This window comes from Trachemys scripta, chromosome 3 (assembly GCF_013100865.1).
Source record: "Trachemys scripta elegans isolate TJP31775 chromosome 3, CAS_Tse_1.0, whole genome shotgun sequence".
Classification (NCBI taxonomy): Eukaryota; Metazoa; Chordata; order Testudines; family Emydidae; genus Trachemys; species Trachemys scripta.
Window position 1 is genome coordinate 131,699,258 of NC_048300.1, and position 21,700 is coordinate 131,720,957.

At 44.1% G+C, this 21,700-nt stretch overlaps 1 long non-coding RNA gene across 1 annotated transcript in view; it reads right to left on the reverse strand.

The window, feature by feature from the left end:
* The window catches only part of LOC117874052, a 45,086-nt gene extending 23,910 nt beyond the window's left edge, over positions 1–21,176 (reverse strand). The window contains exon 1 of the long non-coding RNA XR_004644884.1: positions 21,081–21,176. This is a non-coding gene — a long non-coding RNA (uncharacterized LOC117874052). The remainder of the gene's footprint in view (positions 1–21,080) is intronic.
* Between the last annotated feature and the right edge of the window lie 524 nt (positions 21,177–21,700).

Sequence of the window (21,700 nt, forward strand, 5' to 3'; positions counted from 1 at the left end):
TCCCAGGGGGCAGTCAGGAAGAAAGAGGGGTTGTATGGGGCGGCGGGGGACTGGCAGGGGTTCCGGGGGTGATCAGGGGATGGGGGGGTTGGCTAGAGGGCAGGGGATTTCAGGGTGGTGGTCAGGGGGCAGGGGTGTGGATAGGGGTCGGGGCAACGGGGGGGTTGAATGGGTGCAGGGGTCCCAGAGGGCAGTCAGGAAGGAGGGGGGTTGGATGGGGGGCAGGTGGCAGTCAGGGGTGGGTGTTCCAGGGGCAGTCAGGGGACAGGGAGCAGGGGGGATGGATGGGGCAGGAGTCCTGGGGGGGGCAGTCAGGGGGTGAGAAGCGCGGCAGGGGCCAGGCCACGCCTGGCTGTTTGGGGAGGCACAGCCTCCATACAATTTCCGAAACCCGATGCAGCCCTCAGGCCAAAAAAGTTTGCCCACCCCGGTCTAACTGCAGAAATGCAACTGATAGTCAACAAACAATTCTGCCAAAATATCATCTACAGTCAGCAAACTAACTTTGGAGGGAATCCTACTGTGTCCAGATTTAAATTTCATGACATCTGCCCTGGTACAACTTCTTTGGCCAATCGTGGCTTAAATTGCTATTTATTTGATATCACTGTATAATTTTACATACACAGGTACACACACCCCTCCCCTGACCCCAAATATATGTGTTCTCTAATACATTTCCAAAGATGACAAACCTTTGGGATCTTTGTTGAGTCATCCAGCTTTATTGCCAGTAAATGAAACTTCCCAGCTTTGCCCAAGATAGAAAGTCCTGGCTTAGACCAAATGTTCACTAACATATGTACAACTTTATTACTTACGCTCATATCTCAGCAATTTGAAACTGCCTTACTTAACTGATGTAAGTGGGCTCTTTTTTATTGTCTAATCGAGATGAGGTGCAGTCTCTTAAAGGAATTTGAGTTATGTTTCTTTCTACATTTGCCAGCAACAAGTGGAAGTGCTGCAAAAGCAGCTCCTTCAGCCCCTGGGGGAGGTGATACCATTCATCAATCAGTGGTAACCCTGACCATCTAACTAGGGCAAAGTGACCCTCGAGTGGTTGCCACAGAGTGAGGCTTCAAGGGAGGAGTGGCATGTAGCCCACTTTAAAACCAGCATAGATATTTGTTCCCTCTAGACCACATAAAAAAGTTTGCCTCTAAGCTAACAGACCAGGTCCTTTAGTGCATGCAGAGTTGTTGTAGCCATGTTGGTCCCAAGATATTAGAGAGAGAAGGTGGGTGAGATAATATCTTTTATTGGACCAACTTCTGTTGGTGAGAGAGACAAGCTTTCAAGAGCTCTTCAGGTCTGGGAAAGGTATTAAATGTAACACAGCTAAATACAAGATTGAACAGATAGTTTACTATATGTCATTAACACATATTCTAAGGGACCATCCAACGTGAAGTGACCCATTAATAGCCCTGTATTCATAGGACAAAGAGGGAAGTTAGTGGGTTACAGATTGTTGTAGTAAACCATAAACCTAGTGTCTTTATTAAGATCATTATTTTTAGTGTATAGCAAAGTTATGAATTCTGGACAAATGCACCACAAAACCAGACATATATCTGAGATGCATCAGTGATATTTCCATCCTCCGGATGGACAACTTAAACTCCCTCATAGATTTTCACAACACACCTATTGATATCCATGGGTCCTGCACGTGCCTATCTCAGCATGGGGTGTACCTCATCCAGTGCACTATGTGCCCCAGTAACAGCTACGTGAGTGAAACGAGACAACCACTACGCTCTCTCTGGAAAATGATAAAAGACAGAAACACCCTATCACCTGTAGGTGAACACTTTTCACGCTAATCAATCCTCATGCTCAAAGGAAACTTGCACAACACTTTCAAAAGGCAAGCATGAAAGCGTAAATTCATAACTTTGCTAGACACTAAAAATTATAGTCTTAATAAAGACACTCAATTTATGTTACAACAATCTGTAACTCATTAATTCCCCTTTTTGTCCAATGACTACAGGGGTATTAATGCCACATCACCTTGAATGGTCACTTAGAATATATGTTAACTACTTATACTAAACTATCTGTTCGATTGTGTATTTAGCTGTGACACTCTGAGTAAGTTTCCCAGACCTGAAGAAGAGCTCTGTGTACCTCAAAAGCTTGTTTCACCAACAGAAGTTGATCCAAAAAAAAGATATTACCTCTCTGGCCTTGTCCTCTGGGTCCTTTAGCTCAGGCAGTAGAGGCTCATGCATTTAGATCCAGAGGTCTTTTCACTGAAAGTAATTGGAGTTGCACTGGGTCTTGTGCGACAGGGACATTTCAAAAAAAATCTCAAAGTAAATATATACATTAATATTTGAGCAAAATTAGATCCTTGCAAGGCATCTTTTCAACTGAACCAACTTTTTACCTAAGAGAAATTATGGCATCACCCTAGTGGACCATGTTTTACATAAGTACCATAGCCTGCTGTGAAGCAGGGAAATATTGGAAAATATGACAAAACACATAAGTATGTTTGAGATGTGAAACAAAACCTATGAAGTGGTGACCTTCTTATGGAAGGAAGTGGCAAACATTTTCCCTACCATTTTCCTACAATGACACTGTAATAAACAGGAAATGGAAGCTGTAACTTCTCCCAAATTATCCTTGCTGCTGAACAGCTTCAGATTATAGAGTGATAGCCCAATTCTGCATTCTTTGCACACCCAAAATTTGCTCTGAAGTTAATATGAACTTTATATATGGAAGGAATTTTAAAAAGTCAGGCCCTAACTGTAATTTCTTAAGTGAATGAGGCTGGATTTGGAGGTGAAAGTTTGAGTAACAGATTTAGAAGGTAGATGAGGCTGCATAAATAAGTTCTCGTCACCTCTCAAGGATAACAAAAGGTCTCAGACCAAGATGGCTGGAAATCAAGAATAGAAAGAATAGTGAATTTCTGTATATTAAAGGTAACAAAACAAGGTAAATAATGTTATCTCCATTTTTCAAATGGGAAAACTGAAGCACAGAGCAATTAAATTATTTAATCAATGTAGCAAAGCAAGCCAGTGATAGAACCAGGAATAAAACCCAAACCTCCTAATTTCTATTCCAGTCCCAAACGACTCTACCATGATGCCACCCAGCCACTGGAGTGTCTGGATTTTAAAATTCCTACTAAAGGAAAACAAATCAGTGTGCAAAAAATGACTCTCCTCTGAACCAAACTGTTGCTTGTAACTTCTCTGTACACTGTTAAACTGCTGCTTTTCACCCCAGAGGCAACTGTACAACAAGGACATGAGCCATTTCTAATCTACCTAAACTGCAGTGTAGCATTTGACAGGAGCAGTGAGGACAAACAACCTAACTAGTTTTAAAATGTGCTGGATAAATTTATAACTGGTCATTATAAATGCTATGATGGGGTTGCCTGTGATAGCGGGGACTGCACTCGATGACCCAAGATGTCCCTTCCAGTCCTAAATCCTATGTTCCTAACACCGTGTGAAAAATTTATTTCTATAAGCACAGTATGTAAAGTTTGCTTTGCAATAAAAGGTGTTATAACAAAATGTTTGTGAATACATAGCTAGCAAAAATGACTGTTATGAACTCATGTGGTGCCACAGCGGCAAGTAAATTAGCTTGATAGCATTATGATTAGCCCATGTTTTTCATCGATTACAACACTCTTGAGTAGAAGTAGAAGAAAAGGTTTGCAGTTGTGCAGAAGTGACAATACAATATGGATTTCTTTTATCAATGCTGTTATACCTTGCTAGCTTCCAATTACATAATAAATAAATAATACTTTCAGTTTCTATTGCACCTCTGAGGATCCCAATGTACATTACTAATTTAGCTTCACAAGAATCCTGAGAGAGAGGTAAATATTATCTACATTTCTGCTGAAAACTAAGGGATAAAGCAGGATACCCTGGCCCCAGTGAAATCAATGGCAAAACTCCCACTGACTTCAATGGACCCAGGATTTCATCGAGAGAGTTTCAGCAATTTGGCCAAGGTCATACAAGATGTCTGTAACAGAGCTAAGATTCCCCCCATTTCCCACAAACCTAGCTCTTGTCTCTTACAATAGTAGGTAAACCTATACTCAGGGCCGGCTCCAGGGTTTTGGCCGCCCCAAGCAGCCAAAAAAAAAAAAAGCCGCGATCACGATCTGAGGCGGCAATTCGGCGGAAGGTCCTTCACTCCGAGAGGGAGTGAGGGACCGTCCACTGAATTGCCGCCGAATAGCTGGACCTGCCGCCCCTCTCCGGAGTGGCCGCCCCAAGCACCTGCTTGCCAAGCTGGTGCCTGGAGCCGGCCCTGCCTATACTACTTTAGTATAATTGAAGAAGCATATAAAACAGGCTGAGTAACTACAGCTTGAATTGCATTGTTTCCATATTTTTATTTTTTTTAAATCATGATTCAAAATCATAAAGTAACAATATTAACATTTTTAAAAAGCAATTCAAAGAAACGAGTGACAAAATGATGCAACACAAGCAACTAAAAAGCCTCAGATACCTTCAAACCTGAATTACAACTCCAATCCATCCTTCAGACTGTCAGATATCCCTCAGTCACAGCATATCTGTCTCGTTAATGTAGTGAATAAGTTCAGCCCATTCCAAAATATAAAAATTCTATCCTATAAATATGAGGCTCATATAAAAAGTGGCTTATAACGCTAATAAGAATTTTTCTAGTTAACCAAAGAATAATATTTAAAAGAATGCTGTTCTGGAATATCGAGACACTGACACAGCAAACACTTCCACAGGTGCTTACGTTTATTATTGATGGGAAAAGATCAGCAAGATCAGAGCCAAAGTGAATAAGAAAATAAATTATTGAGAGCCATGGTTAGAGTAGGTCATGTACCACACAAGCTTCCCAGATAGCTCTGCTACAGCAGATCATTTATATTCACAGGCTTTTAGGAATTATAGGGTAAAATGTTTATTAATAACCCAGTATTGTGTAAAATGTATTTTGACTGGCTGAAAAAGTATGACTGAACACATATAGTCCTCCTCTAGATATAGGCTTTTCTTTATTTTAGTTTTGGATTATCAGTTCTACAACTGAGGGCTATGGACCACTGATGGCCCATGGACAGCTGGCTGGATGAATAGAGCTAGCTCCCCACTTCGTTAACAGCTGGCAAATTGCATTAAAATAAGCTAAAAATACATTCATTTCACAGTGTTGCTGTCTCTTGTGAGTTTACCACAAGTCTTGTGATATTTGGTGTTTTGCTTAAAGCTCCAACACCTGGAATCAAATGATTTTATGGGAATTTTTAAAAATATTAATTCAATTCTAAAAATTCTAAAATAGAATTTAAAAAAGGTTTCTAGCTCTCATAGTTATGGGGAAAAGCTGGGAAATATTATCTGAAGGCTCCAAAAAAAAAAATCAGAAGGCAAAAAAAGAACCTAAAATGGATTTATTCTTAAAAGTGTCAAGATCCAGGGGTAACTGACGCATGATTTTTGAACATTTGGCATTGGCAATACTACTTTTCTAATATTACATTTTCATCTAAGCAACTGCTGCAGTTGCCCGAGGGATGTTAGATTTTGAATAGAGGTCCACAAAACAATCTTGGTTAAGTTGCAGTCAGTCCATGCTATGAAAAAGTTTGAGAACCCCTGTTTTTAGATAATTGCATGAACACAGCTATGAAGTAAATCTGTATTTTTTCAGAAATATTTTATCCTAAAGACCTTAACACAAATTCAATAATTATTGCCCATCCAGTAGTACTTATCTAAGCAAAGTTGCTCAGGTAATGTCAGTTTGAATTTTAAAATGACAAAGGTAATTAGATCGTACAATGGCATCAGCTTGTGTCATTTTAATCATGAAACGTAACTGAGGTTCTGGATCACAAAAAATGTGAAAATCATGGCTGCATTGCTATTGCAAGAGCTAAGAAACTGTAATATAATACAACACACATCTTTCATCCTGCACTCCACAATGTTTTATAGAGTTAAATAATAACAGAGAAAAATAATAGTAAAGTTAGAGAGAAAGTCAGGGGTGAAGTCAAGGGAGGAAAGATCTATTTTATTTTCAAATTGAATCTCAAAATTGAAGAAGAGGTGATGTGTGTTGTCACTCCTCTGCCAAACAGCAGCATAGGTTGGAGCCTGGCAAATCAGTTCCCCATTGAAGCAGACAGTGTGGAACCTGGATACATTCTTACTGCAACTTGTATTGGAGGCACTAGTCCTTCAACAGAGATGGTCACAACAGCATTCAGGGATCTCAGGCAAACCCAGTGCCCAGTTTCTAGGGATCAACTCTGCCCCCAAAATGGACTAGTTGGAGAGATTAAGGCAGAGCGCAAACTCCCTTTCTGCTTCCCACCGCTCTCCCAAGAAGAAATTACATCACCAAACTAACACCACATGCATTTCTTCAAAGACTCACATACTAAGTAAAATAACTTGTTAGACAATGTGTAACAACACCATCTCATGACTCCTGCAATAACAATATAATATGATGGCTGTTCTATATAGCAAAAAGTGGCAAAGCTAGCTCTTTTGCCAACAGTAGCCACAATGGTATGGAGGGCTGAGGAGAATTAAAAGTGGTATGGAGTGAAATAGAGATGGTTTCTGTGTGTGTGTGTAAACTGAGCACTGCTGTTGCAGGTCTTTAGATAACTCACACTATCCTGATTCTCCCAAAAAAAACCATGATACCAGAAAGAAACAAATGCAGAAAGGAGCTCCTTTGTATTAGAGGAGTTAAAGCTGCTGTATTGGCAGCCACACTCATGTCCCCTCCGCTCATTCCCTTGTGTCTGAAGCAGCAGCTCTCAGGGAAATTATAATCCCTGCACTGCCAGTGCTGTCACTGCTGCTGGGGAAATTTGGAGAACACCAAGAACAGAAAAGGAAGGCAGTGCAGCTATTGGACCAAGGGACTCAGAATCTGCGGATTGGGGAACTAAAACTTGCGGAGGCCATAGAGGGAATTACAGCACCCACAATAAAGATTTGGCTCTGGATTTCAGCAATGGTTGAAGCTGTGCTCCCAAATTACATCAGTCTTGGAGAGCTGAAGCCAATTAAGAAAGCTGAGGCTTGGTAAAACCTCCAAAATTAAATTTAATTAAAACCTTTAATAAAATAAAATGAGAGGACCAGATTGCCTGGTCTGGCTGAGCTGTACTTGATGCAGCACAACGGAGGGAAGAAATATGGCTTTAAATCACTTTCCACTTCCTGTAGCTGCTTGGCACCCACACAGTCCTCAGCACAAAATAGAGCAGCTATTCATGCTGTCCTCCCCCCCCACCCAACTCCAGGATCTGTTATGATAGCTGGATCAGCTGGATGCAACAAATATCACAGCCATGCACCTTCTACCATGGGCCAAGAAGGGTAGCAGTGATGAGCTGCTTTTGCAGCTCTACACTACCAAGGAATAATCCTGTCACAAAGGGAATCCCCAGAGGGCAGAATTGACTGGGTATATGCCCACTTTCTGCAAGCACACTGGTGGAAAGGAGGACTGGCCAGAAAACAAGAATTTTTACACCATGACAAAACCTACACCTTTGTACATTTTTCCACAAAAAACCCACCCCAAAGATTAGGGTACCCCTAGAGGCTATGGGAATCCATTATTCAAGTCACTGCTCTGTCTGATTCAAAGCAGGGAGTTGAAACTGGATCTCTTGTATCCCTAGGAAGTGCCCTAATCACTGTGCTACAGAGTCAGTCTCTCTCCTATTGAAGCTGTTCCCTTGTATATAAAAAATTAAAATATTCATTGAGCCAGAGAGAGACTCAGGAAGACCAGAAGCTTGAACCTAAGTCTACCACATCCTACTTGAGTGCATCAACTACTGGGCTATAAGGCCACTCTCTTAAGTAAGATCATGCCCTTAGCATGAGGGTAATGCCTGGGTAGCGCACCATACCCACTGGGTCATTAGCTATCCTGGGGTTGGTCTCTTCCTGAACAGAAATTCCTCATTAATGAAAGTTTAGTCAAAACCAATACACTTCTGCAAAAGAGTTTCCATTGTGGCTTGTGCTGTCAGAAAAATATTTTGTTGAAAAGTTCCCAACCAATTCTAGTGGAAAGTAACTAAAACTTGGCCAGAAATCTTTGCTGGAGCATGCTGTGGAGGTGACAGACAGGCTGACAGACTGAATATACCTGAACATGCACATTAGGTCTGAAGTTCATTTGGGACCCAATTCTACTCCCAGTTACAGGTGTGGACATGAAGGTGGAATTTGGCCCTAAGCTGTAAGGGAGAGTATTAGCATTTCTTAAGTGAAGATACTTGAACTTCAATACCAAAATACCAAAAAGAATAAGTAAATATCTCTGTATCAAGTGTGGAGAGAGAGATGCAGCTAAATCATGGGATACTATAATGAGACTTATAGTCTCCCACCAAAGACTCATAGCAAGTGTGACAAAGTTCCTCCTCTATCTTGGTGCTCCTGCGCTTATTAGCGGATTTTCTTGCCTCAGAGTGGGTTGGAGAACAGCCCACAGACCTTCTCCCCTGGAAGAACCCACAGTCCAGGTCAATTGGGAGGTTTGGGGGGAACCCGGGCCCACACGCTACTCCGGGTTCCAGCCCAGAGCCCTGTGGACTGCAGCTGTCTATAGTGCCTCCTGTAACAGCTTCATGACAGCTACAACTCCCTGGGCTACTTCCCCATGGCCTCCTCCAAACACCTTCCTTAGTCTCACCACAGGACCTTCCTCCTGGTGTCTGATAACGCTTGTGCTCCTCAGTCCTCCAGCAGCACACCCTCTCACTCTCAGCTCTTTGAGCCTCTTGCTCCCAGCTCCTCAAACTCCCACCACAAACTGAAGTGCGCTCCTTTTAAAACCCAGGTGCCCTGATTAGCCTGCCTTAATTGATTCTAGCAGCTTCTTCTTAATTGACTCCAGGTGTTCTAATTAGCCTGCCTGCCTTAACTGGTTCTAGCAGGTTCCTGATTACTCTAGTGCAGCCCCTGCTCTGGTCACTCAGGGAACAGAAAACTACTCATCCAGTGACCAGTATATTTGCCCTCTACCAGACTCCTATACCCCACTGGTCTGGATCTGTCACATATCCCTTCCCCCTGCTCAACGCCAAGGGGTTGGCCAGACAGTGCACACGTGACAAGCCATCGGCGTTGCAATGACGGCTCTCTGCTCTGTGTTGCACACGGAATGGAAAGGTTGGAGGGATAAGAACCATCTGGTCACCCTTGTGTTCTTCTCCTTGTTCCACTGCATCCATTGAAGAGTGGCATGGTCGGTCACGAGGACAAATCTGTGCCCGAGCAGGTAGTATCGCAATGTTTCCCTGGCCCATTTTACAGCGAGGCATTCTTTCTCCACCACTGCATATTTTTGTTCCCTTGGAAGGAGTTTCTGAATGAGGTATAGAATTGGGTGTTCCTCCTCCCCGACCATCTGCGATAGAACGGCCCCCAACCCTACTTCCGATGCATCCATCTGCAGGATAAACTCCTTGGTGAAATCAGGGGCTATCAGTATGGGGTTACTGCAGAGGGCAGTCCGTAGATCTGTGAATTCTTCCTCTGCTGCGTCAGACCATCTCACCAGATCAGGTCCACGGGCTTTCACTAGGTCTGTCACGGGGCTTGCCCTTGTGGCAAAGGGGGGGATAAATCGTCAGTAATACCCCACCACACCTAGGAACACCCGGACTTGTTTCTTGCGACTTGGTTGGGGCCAAGTTTGGATGGCCTCTAACTTGTTCACTTGGGGCTTTACCAGACCTTTTCCCACAAAGTAGCCAAAATATTTGGCCTCTGTAAACCCTACAGCGCACTTGGCAGAGTTTGCTCTAAGGCCAAGGTATCAAGGACTGCCTCCACCTTCTCCAGGTGGGTTTCCCAGTCTGGGGTATGAATGACCACATCATCCAAGTAGGCAGCAGCATAACTGTTATGCGGGCGTAATAGCTTGTCCATGAGGCGCTGGAAGGTAGCAGGGGCCGCATGTAGTCCAAAAGGGAGCACAGTATATTGAAAAAGACCCTCTGGTGTAGGGAACGCAGTCTTTTCCTTTGCGTCTTCTGCAAGGGGAATCTGCCAGTACCCCTTTGTCAAGTCTAGGGTAGTCAAGTACCGGGCATTACCCAGATGGTCCACTAGCTCATCTATGCGAGGTATGGGGTACGCGTCGAACTGGGATACTTCGTTTAGTCGCCGGAAGTCGTTGCAAAATCTTGTGGTGCCATCACTTTTGGGCACCAGCACAATTGGGCTGGAACACTGACTGTGGGATTCTTCGATGATCCCCAACTCCAGCATTATTTTTACTTCTGCTTTTATTTCCTCCCTTTTTGCCGCTGGCACCTGATAGTGCCTCATTGTTACTCTTGCCCCAGGGTTCGTGACGATGTGGTGATATGTCTCGGTTGTTCAACCCGGTTTTGTCGAGAACACATCTTGGTTCCGGAAGATCATCTCAGACACCTCATTCTTCTAGTCTGGTGTTTAATCGGGAGACACTTTCACCTGTTTGGAAGGCTTGTTTTCCTGGGTTAGGTCTTTTTGGACCGTTGTGCACTCCTCTTGTGCATGCCAGGGTTTCAGAAGGTTAAAGTGATAAATCTGTTCTTGTTTTCTGCGTCCTGGCTGCCGCACCTTGTAGGTTACTTCCGCCACGGGTTCAACCACCTCATAGGGCCCCTGCCATTGGGCCAGAAGCTTGCTTTCTGCCGTGGGTACCAACACCATAACCCGATCCCCTGGTTGGAACTGTCGCACTTTTGCCTGATGATTGTAATGGGTTCGCTGGGCCGCCTGTGCCTTCTCCAAATGTTCCCGTACAATAGGGGTAACCCAGGCTATCCGGTCTCGCATCTGCATTACATGCTCTATTATATTTCTCCCCTCATTGGGTTCCTCTTCCCAGATCTCTTTGGCAATATCTAGTATGCCACGGGGGTGACACCCATATAATAACTCGAAGGGGGGGAACCCAGTTGAGGCCTGAGATACTTCCAGACAGCAAACATAAGGTAGGGTAGTAGGGTGTCCCAATCCTTCCCGTCCCGACTTACCACCTTCCTTATCATAGCCTTGAGGGTTCGGTTAAACCTTTCTACCAACCCATCAGTCTGCGGATGGTAGACCGAAGTTCTCAGGGTATGTATATGGAGCAGCGTAGAGAGGTCCTTCATTAGCTTCGACATAAATGGGGTTCCTTGGTCAGTTAATATCTCCTTCGGTAGCCCCATTCGGGCAAAGATCCCCACCAGCTCTTTGGCTACAGTTTTAGAGGCCGTGTTCCGCAGGGGGACGGCTTCTGGATAGCGAGTAGCATAGTCCAAAACAACAAGTATATATTGGTGGCCCCGAGCCGTCTTCTCCAGGGGTCCCACTAGGTTCATGGCTATTCGCTCGAAGGGGACCTCTATGATGGGAAGGGGTACTAAAGGTGCCCTCAAGTGGGGACGGGAACTGTGCAGCTGACACTCCGGGCAGGAGGCACAGTACTTCCGCACTTCTTCATATACTCCTGGCCAGAAAAACTGTCTTAGGACTCATGCCAGGGTCTTCTCTACCCCCAAATGCCCCCCCAAAAGATGACTATGAGCAAGACTTAATTCAGCATTCTGGTGTTTTTGATGTACTAGGATCTGCTGTACCTTCTGCCCCTGTACCGGTGCAACCCGGTATAAGAGATCCTTCTTCATTATGAAGTAGGGTCCTGGTCCCAGGGTTTTCCCTTCCACGGGGACCCCATCTATTTCAGTCACCTCCTTCCTAATGTTGTCATACCTTGGGTCTTCTGCCTGGTCCCGTCCAAAATTTCCTCTCCCAGGGCTAATCTGCCCAAGATCTAGGGGCCCAGTCTCTGTTGCCTCTACTGGTTCAGAAGCATTAGGGTGGGGATCAGACTAAGGTGCTTCTCCCTCCTGCGTGGCCTCCTTTTCACCTGCGCGGGTCCACCTACCTATAAGAGTGACCCTCTGGCTTTGGGTCAGTATTCCAGTTCCCAAGGCCTTAGCTGCCCTTCTTTCCCTTTTTGTCTTTCTACCCTGTCTGGGAGTGGAGAACAAATCTGGGGATATTTCAGAGAAGATTGGGGGTTGACAGTCTGCTGTGGATGCCTCACCAATTTTAGGGTCCCCATCTTTCTCCAATCCCCCTACTGGGAGTAAATTTCCAAACCCTGGGAAGTCCCTCCCTATGAGCATCGGGTCTGGGAGTTTAGGGATTACACCTGCTGCTACCTCAGTAGTGTTCCCTTGGATCTCGAATTTTACTGGGATGGTGGGGTAGTAACTAACTGTCCCAGGGACACATGTTATCCCTGTACGTTTAGCCTGCAGCAGCTGACTATGCTTCATGAGCTTCCCTGAGATAAGCATGATAGCACTCCCCGAATCAACCAGTGCCGTGGTCCCTACCCCATTTAGTTTCACTGGTCTGGTATACATATGTGGGGTTAGTGAGACCCCCACAAGGTGGATTAGGGAGCATGGATCTGCCCAGTTCCCCAGGTTACAGTGCATAGGATCCTCAGCATTGGGACACTGTGCAGCTATGTGTCCCCACTCCCCGCAGGCATAACATATGTATGGAGCCCTAGGCGTTCCCCGGTCTGTTGGTTGGGGCAGTCTAGCACCACGATCCTCTTCTCCCTCAGTGCTCCGACTCTTTGTGGCCTCTGATGGGCCTTCAGCCTCTCTCTTTTTCCACCTGGGCCCTCCTGGTGGCCCAGTCACCCGAACTTTAGGGCTTGGTGCTGCTAGTTTAACCCGGGGTGCCTCTTCCTTAACTGGTTGGGTCAGATCCCTCGCTGTCCTTCGCCTCTCTACCAGGGCGACAACCTCGTCATAGGAGGAGGGTTCGTTCTGGCTTACCCAGGCACAAAGGTCTGGTGGTAGTCCCCTCATGTATTGGTCGATGACCAGAACCGCTAGTATTTCTTCCGGACTCCAGGACTCTGTTTGCAACCACTTTCGTGTGAGATGGATGAGGTCATACAATTGGGACCGCGGGGTTTTGTCTTCCTGGTACCTCCAACTGTGATACTGCTGGGCTTGCACTGCTGTCATTACCCCAGATCTGGCCAAGTATCAGAGGGGTAGCCGTGTTAGTCTGAATCTGTAAAAAGCAACAGAGGGTCCTGTGGCACCTTTAAGACTAACAGAAGTATTGGGAGCATAAGCTTTCGTGGGTAAGAACCTCACTTCTTATCTGTTGCTTTTTACAGATCTGGCCAGGATCTCTGCTTTCAGCTGGGGGTAGTCTGCCGCAGCCTCTTCAGGCAGATCATGGTAGGCCTTCTCGGCCTCCCCACACAGGAATGGGGCAAGGATGCCGTAGGGCTGTCCTTTCAAAGGCCAGAAGGTATGCCTCTACATCATCCTCCCATGTCATTTTCTGCAGCCAATGGCTGGCCCGTATGAGCCACGTCCCATCATTGCCGCGATTCAGCTCTGTAAGGGACTTTACCTGGTTTACCAGTTCCCACAACATAGCTCGGTCTTGAGCAGCCTGGTCCATCAGCAGGCAATTAGTCTCTTGCTGCAGCCGCACTGCCTCCTGTTGGGCGGCTGCCTGGACATGGGTAGCCTCCTGCTGGGCTGCCGTAGCTTGTATCAGTGCCCACACTACGTCATCTATTGTGGTGAAAAAAACTAAACCCTCTCTCTTTTTTTGTTGTTGTTTTTTTTTTTAAATCACCCTCCTTCTTCCGCCGCGCTGTGCATCCCAAGATCCCACTTCTGATCTCACCAGTGTGACAAAGTTCCTCCTCTATCTTGGTGGGTCCTGCGCTTATTGGTGGATTTTCTTGCCTCATGTGGGTTGGTGAACAGCCCAGAGACCTTCCTCTCTGGAAGAACGCATAATCCAGGTCAATTGGGAGGTTTGGGGGGAACCCGGGCCCGCCCGCTACTCCTGGTTCCAGCCCAGGTGTGGCGACGAAAAAGGAAGGAGACAGAGCGCCAGGTCGTGGTAGCCGAAAAGCCTCCCAGGGACTTTCCACTGGGGTTTTTATTTTCTTACTTCTCTATTTACAACACTTATGAGTGGTTCAATTTTTGCGCATAGGAGGAGCATACAATACTCATCAACATGACTTAACAAGCTCATATCTTGTGCACGTGAAAGCGAGCAGCGAGGGTGATGATTAGGTCAGCCAATAAGTTTCTCAATCACAGGCGTGGGGGTGTAGGCCGCTCCGGCCTCACAGCCACGGGCGCAGTGTGCCGCAGCTGTGAGCTAGCGATTTGGGAGCTGTATGTCTCTACACCCAGGGCCCTGTGGACTGCAGCTGTCTATAGTGCCTCCTGTAACAGCTTCATGACAGCTACAACTCCCTGGGCTACTTCCCCATGACCTCCTCCAAACACCTTCCTTAGTCTCACCACAGGACCTTCCTCCTGGTGTCTGATAACGCTTGTGCTCCTCAGTCCTCCAGCAGCACACCCTCCCACTCTCAGCTCCTTGTGCCTCTTGCTCCCAGCTCCTCACACTCCCACCACAAACTGAAGTGAGCTCCTTTTAAAACCCAGGTGCCCTGATTAGCCTGCCTTAATTGATTCTAGCAGCTTCTTCTTAATTGACTCCAGGTGTTCTAATTAGCCTGCCTGCCTTAACTGGTTCTAGCAGGTTCCTGATTACTCTAGTGCAGCCCCTGCTCTGGTCACTCAGGGAACAGAAAACTACTCATCCAGTGACCAGTATATTTGCCCTCTACCAGACTCCTATACCCCACTGGTCTGGGTCTGTCACACAAGGAATAGTGTCCATCTTAGTTTGGGTAAAACAGATAAAGGATTTGACCTTCAATCTGTGATAGCAACAGCAGAAATTGAACTAGATCGTCTGGCAGGGTAAATGAACTTGACCTCTAAGTGGACGTGATTGAACTGAGAGCTAGATAGATTTAGCTAGCAGACAGTAAGGTAGCAAAGTGGATCACTTCATGTCACTCGTATGTCCTGTTGCAACATTAAGTGTTTTACTTTTGGAATAAAATGTTGGAAAGCCACATACCGATAAGTCATAATACCTGTCTGCTAAGATTGCCAGTTACAGGAGCAGGGTCAATTATGCATTTTATTCATATCCCAAAGTGCTTAACACTGATGTTGTAGATAACTCTTTTTACAATGAGATCTCTTCTACCTCTCGGACACTCAAAGTCTCTCAAGTGTCAGAATACAGAATGCTCCCTAAACCCAACAATTTTACAAGATTAGAATTAATTTTACCCCCCTCTACCTACCATGTACAATGTAGGGCCATTAATTCAGACTAAGAAGTGATGACTCTTCACAACTCAGATGATGTTTCAGGATGCGGGGGGAAGGTGTTAGATGAAAACACTAATTATCAGCATAAATTATATAGTGAACACTGTATCCACTGCAGCTACATTATGTACTAGGGCTAGATGATCTTCATGGAGCTCAAAGTTCTGTGACCCTCTCAAGTGAATCTTTAGGTTCATGTAACTAATTCAGCTGTATGAGTCATTTTCTTCTGTAAATTAATCCACTATTTTTTTCATTCCATGGCTGATTAAATTAAAAGATAAAACAAAACAAACATGATTTTCTAGCTAAAGAGAAACCTCTGTGCTATAAAATATAATGGGTATTGAGAAAGAAGTAGGTATTTTGCATATCATATATACATATTGCATACTGCATCGAGGGCCAGATTTCCAATTAGGCACAGAAGGCACGTGCCTAGGGGCATCATACCTCTCTAAAACTGTGTGCAACATGAAAGTCAGCTGTAGGCAGGGAGGGCGCTGAAGATACTGTGCCTAGAGAAGCGTAAGGTGTAAATCTGATCCTGACTGCATACATTTTTTCCCTCTGTATCTTTTTGACACTATTTTTGCATTGGATGTTTTGTCTGTCTCCACCTCTGCTCCTTCTTTTCAGTCCCTGCTGAGTGAAATGCAAACTCAAGAACATTTATGTTAAATTTTCAAAACCACTAAATTCAAATGGATTTGAAATTAGGCAAAGCAAGTTCATACACTCCCACGTGAGAGCTGGAAAGTAGGTTTAGATATTTTCAAATGAACTGGATTTTATAAGTCATTTGATGAAGTGTCCTTTTACTTCTATTGGCTGCTTGGTGATGTGCAGTAATACAAAAACTCACAAACTACTCTCCCAAATATTTTTGGAACTAAAGGTCTTTCAGGACACAAGAGAAGAAGCTCTCTGATATATAAAACATACTGAATATGTATTATTTGGAGACTCTGCTTCAGTCATTATATCATTATTAGAGACCTGTGGTTAAGATAAGAAGGTACACCAGTAATAGCCTCACTATGGTTGTTAAAAGAGTGGTGGTTATGTATTGTATTTATCCCACTAATCCCTACACAAAGACATATTGGGACTCCCTCCCTGCATCTATGGATCAGGGTGCATGCTGTGTCTATTTCTTTTCCCCTGAAGGACTACATTTCCTTTTGCTTTTCCGAGATGTGCTGAATACTGCTTGTTAGCATCTAATCAGAATGTGGCATATTGTCTGCATTTTCCGATCTTCTAAAACACACTAAAATCAGCTTTTAAATAAGGATTACATGATAAGTAGAGTCTTCACCGGAACAAATAGACACAACGTGTGTTGTGATACCCTTTAACATTAATGTGGCCTTATGAAAGGCAATAAAATACATCTAGGAGGGGGGTAAGGCTTTTATACTGAAAGAAACACACACAGTCTAGCAAGCTTAACAGATCACACTAATTTCACAGTTCTAACACCTAAAATGTAGAAGGTGAAGCTTTACCTATCAGTAAGGAATGGAATGTATTGTACATAGCTAAACTGCAGTTATTGATTGAGATCTGTGCTTTTATTTCAGTAAATTATTTGTATTATAAAGAATGTTAAAGAAAATCTGAATTCAAAAGAGAGCCTTACTAAAAATAATCAGATTGATACTTAACCATCCCATTATTCCAGCTTGTGAATACTACATCATATTACCCCATCAAATTTAAAAACATAATCATTAATAAATCAGCCTCAGCTTCCTCAGGTATAGAAAACAGCCTGCCCAATTCTAGGATGAATGGAAAGAGGACAAACAAGAGTGGGTGAGAAAGCGTGTGAATGGAAAAAGTAAACGTGTGAATGAAGGAGTGGATGGAAAAGGAGGGAGGGGAAACAAGGGAGGACACAGGATTGTGTTAATGGTGGGAAAAGGAAGAGAAGGAACAAATCCTGCACAGAAACGCAAGGTGCAGAGGGGAGATTTAGAGACAAGAATAAAGGTGGCTAGTGAAAGGAAGCGATGGGTAAGGGAGCCCTTCCACCTCATGCACACACCCCTTCTAAGTGAGGTGTGGTGCTTCAGAAGGAGCCAGAATTAAAGTTGAAAATAGCAAAACAAAGTTTGTAAAAAGTGAAGCTGGATTTCTGCAGGTAGGGATTGGAGGATGGAGAAAGATGGATTTAATAAGTGGGTGGGTGTGTACATATGAGCATGTATATACCTTAACTGTCATACATATGGGCAAACACATTGGCTGGAATTTTGCATCTCAGAGTTGCAGCACCAAACTCACAGTTCAGAGGGGAGGGAGCACAGGCCTTTGTGACCTCCCAGTTATTGGCTCCTAGAGGGGCCAAAACAGGCCCCAGCATATCTTAAGGAATCCAAGTGGTTAACAGCAGCACTAACCGAGCTGCTTATCGGCAGCAGCATTGCACAGTATTTCATGGCAGAGTCCACTGCAGTCCCGCAGCTCCTCCTACCCTTTGCAGTATTGGAAACTGTACTGTTAAGTGGCTTAGCTTTTGATACAAAAAGTCAGGGGGAGGGTTGCTATGAAAGCCCCTGTTCTATTATGCAGAGGCAGCTGAAACTGCTTATGGAATAAAGAGTTCAGTTTTCAGGGACCTTGGGCCCAGAGTGATACCTGGACTGGCTCCCCAGCTCTACCACCAGAATACAGCCACTGCCAGACTTTGTGAAGGTGGCCTCATAAGCCAGACTGTGGCTGTCTTACTCAGTGCCAGCACCAGGGCCTTCTTCTCAAGATGGACTGGGGCTTTTATGGTCCCTTTACGCTGTCATAAGCAGGAGGGCAAATTCATTCCTGTTTTGCAAATGGCTCATTGGCTGAATTTCAAGGGCTGCTTTAAAGATTTTGCTTGGTTTGCCTGCAGACCCACCTAACCTAAGGCTTTGGGGAGATTTTTAGGGTGCTCGAGACTGCTTCCAAAATCTCAATTTGGTGTGGTTGTGGCCATCAGTGACACAACTACCATGGCTGTAATGGCCATAACCGTAGAGAAGCATTATACAGATGAGAAGAGGAATAAAAATGTTAATTCTGCCAAGACAAGCTGCAGTGAAGACAGCTCTTAAATTTTTGAGCCTCACTGTTGCCTAAATGCACTTAAAATAGAGAATGCAGTGTTGCCAACTTTCCATTATATTCTGGGTCTCATGGGTGTCTTTTTTCAAGTCCCAGTTCTTGCAGTCATGTGGTTACATAAGAATTTCAGCTTACATTTAAAAAGAAACATAAGAGAGTCTAGCTTTCGTGGTTGTGGAAAAAATCTTGGAAACGTGATCCTGAAGGCTCGAAAACCAGAGGGCAAAGAAAAAGATTGAGGGTCTTAAAATTTCAAGATTTTTTAGTGAATCATTATTTTTTGGGTCCTACCAATTTTTGAATAATTGAGGTTGGCAACACAGATATATTATCTTCCTAATTTAAAACAAAAAACCCAAAAACTATTATATGCCACTTTTCTCCTCAAGTGGGAGAGAGAAAGCAGGTACATGTTTGTGTGAGGAAAGGAAAAAATGGGAGGGGACAGAAATGGCACCGGGGACTGCCGAAAGGAAAGACTTAGGTATTTCAAATTTCCCACAGTAGGCAGTGGTATAGCTGTCTCATCCAGTCCAGCTGTGCCAATAAGTTCAAACTCCTGCAGTTTGTACAGTATCCACTCTATGAATAGAAAGGAAGACATAGGTCTCCAGTGCTGTCAATCCAGTACTTTTCATGAACACTAGTTTCAACACAAAAATATTTATTTAAAAAAAAAATCAAATACTATATTTTGGGTTCTGGTTATAATTAAGTTTCTCTTTTCAGTGCTGCAAACTGTTGTTGTTAGAAATTCTAGCATTTCAGTTCTACAGCCATGCTATTTATAAAGCATTCAGCAATTATCAGCCAGAGTCCCTTTTTCAACAAGAAGAGTCAAAGAGCAATATGATGTAGAATACAAAACTGTGTGCCACAAGTGTATGCAAAGTAAATTGTATATAATACCATCATTAACATAATAAGGAAGGGAGCATCGATCTGGTGAAGCAGGGGGAAAAGTCATCTCGCAGAGAAAAAACATAGTACTACTTGCTATAGTGTTGTGAGACTTAATAATGAACTAATGCTTGTGAAGTGATATGGGGTTCTCATCACTAAATAAGTGATGAATTTTGTAATACTATAACTCTCCATTGGAGCAATTTGTAAAACTAAATCAAAGCTGATGTTCATAGCTGCTTTAGTTGGCTTCTAGCACAAACATAGCTTTATCCCATACTGTATGTCCATATCCATTTGTCTATGGTTTTGTTTTAAATTTCTATTTCTCACAAGGCTAATGAGGTATCATCAACAAGATGCTGCACGACACCTTATTCATAGTATTTATTAATTTATAATGCACTTATAGGATCTAAGGGCCAAATATGAACAGTAGAACCAAACATTATTGTCCAGATAGGACTGGATCACACAGAGAGGGAAGAGATGCCATTGGGCCATTTGGCAACCTTTACTGTAGGAAGGCTACACAGTGGACGAGAAGCTGGATATGAGTCAACAGTGTGCTCTTGTTGCCAAGAAGGCTAACGGCATTTTGGGCTGTATAAGTAGGGGCATTGCCAGCAGATCGAGGAACATGATCGTTCCCCTTTATTCGACATTGGTGAGGCCTCATCTGGAATACTGTGTCCAGTTTTGGGCCCCACACTACAAGCAGGATGTGGAAAAATTGGAAAGAGTCCAACGGAGGGCAACAAAAATGATTAGGGATCTGGAGCACATGACTTATGAGGAGAGGCTGAGGGAACTGGGATTGTTTAGTCTCCAGAAGAGAAGAATGAGGGGGGATTTGATAGCAGCCTTCAACTACCTGAAGGGGGGTTCCAAAGAGGCTGGAGCTCGGCTGTTCTCAGTGGTAGCAGATGACAGAACAAGGAGCAATGGTCTCAAGTTGCAGTCGGGGAGGTCCAGGTTGGATATTAGGAAACACTATTTCACTAGGAGGGTGGTGAAGCACTGGAATGCATTACCTAGGGAGGTGGTGGAGTCTCCTTCCTTGGAGGTTTTTGAGGCCCGCTTGACAAAGCCCTGGCTGGGATGATTTAGTTGGGAATTTGGTCCTGCTTTGAGCAGGGGGTTGGACTAGATGACCTCTTGAGATCCCTTCCAACCCTGATATTCTATGATTCTATGACTCTAAGGCTTGTGCAAACAGGGGAGTCTTACATTGTGTCTGTACTTGACAAGATTCAAATTCAACCTGATCTCTACTGTCAGGTAGTTCCATCGCAAAAGGGCCTCCATCAAGAAAGTTGTGCCCTCCAAACCTGTCCTGTCCCCATAGATTGTTGTGTTCTAAAACTGGTAGAGAGAGAAACAGCCTTAGAGACAGCAACATCCTAGCCCACTGAAAGAGCTGAAATGATTACCACAATCTCAAAGCACTTCCAGTATTGTGGTCAGAGCCAATGCTGGGTACAGAAATGGTTAGATATGCTCTCCTTAATTTGTGTCACAAATTGTGTCATTTGATGCTTCCATGCAGCCTTCACAGACAACCCAAAGGGAGGGATCATTTTGCACTAATCCAGTATGGCCATGAATTACTGTAGCAAGGGACACATCAGTGAGCAAAGGGGGCAGTCTTCTGCCTAGCTGAAGAAGGCATTTCTGGCCATTGTTGCTACTTGGTAGTCTAGGATTAGGAAAGACTGCATCACCTTGACAATCAGAGAGCAAATGCCCTCAATAGAGTTTTTGTCATTTCCTTGAAGTGCTTCCCCTTTCTTACCAGCTTCATCTCCATCTTGCCTGGGTTGAGTTTGAGCCCACTGTTCTTCAGTCGGGTAATTATTTCTTTCCGACACTGGGACATTTGGATGATGCCATTGTCTGCTCCTGACAAGAAGGAAACAGAGTTGAGTGTATCTGATAGCTATATTGAGAGCATTTGAACCCATATCCTCAAACAAACTCATTTAATAGCACAGATATCAAATAGAAGAGGGCTCAGGGCTGACCTCTGAGTGGCTCTAAGAGATAGCTTTTGGGGAAGAGGAGCAAATGCCCATCACACCAGGAAAGAGACATTTGCTGGTCTAAGCAGTGCTGTATGCAATTCAAGAGCTGTTAATTGGAGTATTCCTGATACAGAAATTACGATACTTTCCTGGTGTTTCATATGGCTGCCTCTGATTTCCTTTTGGGGAAGAGTTTCATTTGTAGCATGCTACATGGTGTTCCTAAAATATGAAAGCTTCAGACAGATGTGTATTTAAAAAAACATACAAATTCTGTCCTTTATGGTTTCAGCCTACCACTTTTTTTCACTTGATCGAGTAGTCTACTTTTTTCCTCCAATTGTTGGGACTAAATAATATTTTCTGTGTATTTGTTTTACATTTTTGCATG